Below are 4,992 nucleotides of genomic sequence, written 5' to 3'. Positions count from 1 at the left end.
ATGAAACCACTATTTTGTAGGGAGATAATTTGAGACTATGTAAATAGCTTGTTTCATATCATACTTCTAACTTCCTTCTACACTTATTAGTTGGAATTGTAATGTTTGAAAGAACTTTCCATTTGTCGCTATTTATTCATTCGCTATTATTATTCTTTTTTTTTTTTATTTTTTGAGGAAGGTTAGCGCTGAACTAACATCTGCCACTGATCCTCCTCTTTTTGCTGAGGAAGGTTGGCCCTGAGCTAAGGTCTGTGCCCATCTTCCTCTTTTATATGTGGGACATGTGCCACAGCATGACTTGACAAACGGTGCATAGGTTTGCACCAGGGATCCAAACTGGTGAACTCTGGGCCACTTAAGTGGAACGTGTGAACTTAACCACTGCAACACCAGGCTGGCCCCTAATAGACTAATTATTGATTTATATCAGTAAGAGCCACAGAATTTTATTTACTTAATTTCTATGATGACGATGATGATGATGAAGATGATGATGTCTCAAATTTAGCCAGAAGAACATTTCTAGTTGTCTTGTGTATCCTTTAAATACGTCCCCATTAATATTTGAGAACTCACTTTCTAGTATAAGATGTTGCAGGCTTATCTTATACTTTCTTTACCTTCCTCTTCCCTGGAATCAAGCTTTTCTCCAAAGATCCCTGGTTCCTTTTGGTGCAGAATAGTTAAAAATGAAAATCTGGTCACTAAGTGTGGTCATTGCTACTGGGCACGTAGGTCCTCTTCAGCAGACAGATGTATACGTATATACAATATTTACACAATATTATATATAATATGACATGATATGTATAATATTATTATAATATATATTATAATCTATTATATAATTAATATTTTATGACAATGATTAATAATGTTAATAATAACACATATATTTATGTTAGGAGTTTATACTGATACATCCAATTTCAATTCAAAACATCATAGGGTACATTCTATCCTTCCCTCTTTTTCATAGGTATAACTATCTTTTCTACTGAAGAAAATTCTGGGTCTTATTATTCTTAATACATTTACTCATTTTTTAAACCTAAATAAACAAAAAATATTTTAGAATTGCTAAATAATAACATTGCAAAAAATATTAAACAGAGTTTTTATTTATAATTCACTACTTTCTGATTTAAAATTTACAAACATTGTACGTTACTTATTCAATGCCAGGTAGCAAATCATCTCAAAACTTAGTTACTTAAAAGAACAACAATCATTCATATCAATTTTTCATGATTCCTGTGGTTCAGGCATTTGGGGACTTGGTTGGGTGGTTGTGGCTCCATCTCTCATGAAGTTGCAGTCCAGTGTTGGTTAGACGGGGCTGGATGAGCCACTTCAAAGTGACTCATCCTCATGGCTATTAGCAGGAGGATTTGGTTTCTCTTCACATGAGCCTCTCAATAAGACTATTTGCACGCCCTCATGGCATAGTGCCTGATTTTCCCAGAGTGAGAGACCCAAGGGATAAAAGCAGATGCTGCAATGCCTTTTAGGACCTAACCTGGAGTGCTGTTAACTCCACTGTGTTCTATTGGTCATAACTCTTATTCAGTGATGGAGTATCTACAAAAAGGCATTAGTAACAGGAGACAAGGGACAGTGGGGCCACCTTGGAGAACGACAGCCACACCATGAAATGCAAAAATTTTCAGTATACACCCAGATGTATTTTGGCCCATGCATACATCAATGAAATCCTTATCCCTATTGAGATATATAACATTTCTATTACTCCAGAAAGTTAACTTATGCTCATTCCCAATCTGTCCCCAAAGCAACTACTTATCTGATTTGTTCATGATACATTAATTTTATCTCTAAGAACTTCCTTCATATGGAAATATAACACTATGTAAATTGTGTCGTTTCTCTTGCTCAGCATATCTTTGAGAATCATTCATATTATTGCATATATAAGTATTTATTATTTTTAAATTTCGAATACTACCCCACTGAATAAATGTCTTGAAATGTATTTATACATTCTCCCATTGATGGACATTTCTGTTGTTTCTAGTTTATAGCTATTGTTAATAAATCTGCCATGACCATTCTTGGACAAGCTCTTGTATCCATATGCTTTCATTTATCTGGAGTAAATACGTAGAAGTTGAATTGCTGATCATAGAATAGTTATATGTTTAATTATATAAGAAACTGCCAAGCTTTTTCTAAAATGTATTGTACCATTTTATACTCCCTCCAGCAACATGTGTCAGCTCTACTACTTCATTGTTTTTGTTTTCTTTAATTTTAGCCTGTCTATGGGTGGTATGTAGGACCATATACCATTTATATTAGACACCACAGTGTAATGCTTAATGGCATGGGCTTCAGAGGCAGATAGCATGGGTTATATCTCAGACGCATAATTTATAGTCATATGCCTTAAAGGAGCCAGAGAAGGGGCTACGAAAAATGGTAGAAGATGCATAAAAATGTCATTGAACACATGTGTCAGTCTGGTTGTAGATAGGATTCAATTATACTGAATTCAACGTTATCCAGTATAGGCACCTGCTTAAAGCACTCATTTTGACACAAAGATGGTAAAAAAACAAATAGCACATGGTCTCTGGCCTTGAGGAGCCGAAACTTATTGGTGAAACAGAAACATACATAAATCCATCTGGTATAATGCACACTGAGAAATGTAGTCAGTGATTTGTTGAGGAAAGTAGCTAACTAGTTTCAGAATCTTACCCTCAAATCTAGGAAGAATGAGAGAGCTTTGCATTTCTTAAAATCAAAAGGGATAAAAGAAAGTGCATTAAGGGAAGATGGGTTGCAGAGATGAGCAGTGGAAATGCCCAATGAGAGGAATTATTCTCAGTCTCCCACAAGACTGTGAAGGAGACTGGGTCCTGAGAGCAAATCCTTACATTCCCCAGCTTGCAGCCTTCTGATTGGGAAATGGCTCCATGCTTTCATGATCCATGCAGATGAGCCCTGTACTATCTAGCTGTGTTCTAAAGAGAGACAGCAAGAGAGACAGCAGGATCTGTTGCTGATACCTCAAGAATGGTGAGGCCATTACTGTTATCCTGAGACGTCCAGGATAGAAATATGGCTTCAGGGGCTGAGTAAACTTACTTTTGAAAGTGTGGAGAATGGTAAAGTCTGTCACATTGTAGAAAGAGATCAACCCTTTCTCGTATCTCAGAAAAATACCCACTATCAAGGGAGGTTCTGGGACATTAAGAACGGAACGGGGGGGTGGAAAGGGCTTTGTATACATCATTCTTCAGGGATATGGTCCAGAAGGCATTCTCAGGGCCAGCAGAGATGTCTTGCCCTTTCCGGTTAACTGAGTCCACACACAGTCCTATTGCCCACCTGTTCTTCCCTGCTACTTCAACCTCCCAGTAATGCTCACCATCAGAGAAGCTGTTTTGACCGAGCACAGCCACCAGAGTATCAAATCGCTCAGAATTGTCAGGAAGGTCCTGTTTTTCTGGAACAGATTTCACACATTTCTCATCATCTGACACAGCAAGGTAAGGGTGAGCAGTGGCTTTATCCAATATTATGTCTTCTGCAGAAAAAGGAGTACATCAATTGATTTTAAGACTTAAGATAAGACTTTTCAGCCTCTAAGAGAAAGGTCAAAGCAGGGGTGAGGAACAAAGTAGATTACATTCCAATTTCCTTTTTATATACACAGAAAATAAAAAAATAAACTTTGTCTGTATGCATCCCATACCATTTCATCTGTGAAAATGACTTGTGGTGTTATATCAGAGGTTCCAAGGATGCAGCCAATAAGGTTAGAGGGATATGTGGGCACTGTCCTATGAAAGGTCTAACAATGGTCCAAATCTCATACTGTTTCCTCAATATTTGCAATAGAAACATTATGCCAACCATAGATAAAGCGAAAAGTTTAACAGAGAGATAGAGAAATGTCAGGGAGAAAACCCTATCTGCAAAGAACAGAGGCTGAAGCATGCCCAGGGTGTTCAAGGAGAGGGAAGTGTCCAGTGAAGCTGAAGGAGAGTAAGAGAGAGAAGGAAGGGGATGGAATTAGAAAGGCAATAAGAAGAGAAAGGGGTCAGAGTCATTTATGCCTATCAAGATCATTTTCAGGATTTTGGCCTTTTTATGGATGAGATGAAGAGAAATGGGAGGATAAAAATTAGAGAGAATGTGTATTTACAACTATTTAGTAGAGTTTTGTTGTAAAGGAAAGATAAATTGGTTAGTAGTCATATAGAGATTGTTCTTTACCTCTTTTTTTAAGATAGGAAAAATAACAGCGTGTTTGTATCCTGATGAGAATGACTTCATAGACATAAGGAATTGAGGTTTCAAGATAAGACAGGAGAGACTAGAAATAAAATCTTATATTTTACTCATCTTCCTTGGCTCTGGATAATCTGGTGGTTGCCATATTGTGGAAGTAGGATAAAATGAAGACATTTCTGACTGATCTACAACTTGCAATTCAGAAAAAGATGACCAATCACATTGTATCAGTGCTTTGCATAGCTTGGGTGTTCATTTAAAGCAGTCTTTTCTAAAATAAAATTTCTCCTATTTAGTAACTTGGTTCTTATTTAACATTAGGTCCAAATATCCAAAATCAAGTGATTTTCTAAGTTCAAATATGTCTTATAGATTAGGTGGGCAAAATCTTTTTCTTTTGCAATAGAATTCCAGAGACATTAAATGACAGGCATAAAGTCATTCTTAACCATATATTTTTCACTTGGCATTTACCTGCAAATCTTCGAGCTTTATTCAGACCTACAAATGGATAGAAACATTCTAGGTTAGCTAGATAACTGGGAAAGACATGGGCTCTTATAGGTAACAACATACGGTGTGTCAATAGTGAGAATCTTGACTTCACTTACCTGCCTCTCCCAGGACTTTTCTTTGGTCTGCAACCAATCAAAGAGATTGTTAAGTGTTCTGAGAAGACACAGGCATTGTTTTTAATTTGGCATAGGAGAGAAACACAGAACTTAC

At 36.8% G+C, this 4,992-nt stretch overlaps 1 protein-coding gene across 2 annotated transcripts in view; it reads right to left on the bottom strand.

Annotated features, from left to right (window-relative positions):
- Nucleotides 1-1,108: 1,108 nt before the first annotated feature.
- C12H8orf33 (chromosome 12 C8orf33 homolog) overlaps nt 1,109-4,992 on the bottom strand; it is a 32,103-nt gene continuing 28,219 nt past the window's right edge. For both annotated transcript variants that reach the window (XR_011493435.1, XR_011493436.1), the window contains 3 exons: nt 4,878-4,904; nt 4,741-4,767; nt 1,109-3,556 (listed from right to left, as the gene is read on the bottom strand). The gene's annotated coding sequence lies outside the window, so the exon portion shown is untranslated. The remainder of the gene's footprint in view (nt 3,557-4,740; nt 4,768-4,877; nt 4,905-4,992) is intronic.

This window comes from Equus asinus, chromosome 12 (assembly GCF_041296235.1).
Source record: "Equus asinus isolate D_3611 breed Donkey chromosome 12, EquAss-T2T_v2, whole genome shotgun sequence".
NCBI classification, from domain to species: Eukaryota; Metazoa; Chordata; class Mammalia; order Perissodactyla; family Equidae; genus Equus; species Equus asinus.
Note: the sequence above shows the minus strand (reverse complement) of the source record. Positions and strands in the feature narration are given on the sequence as shown.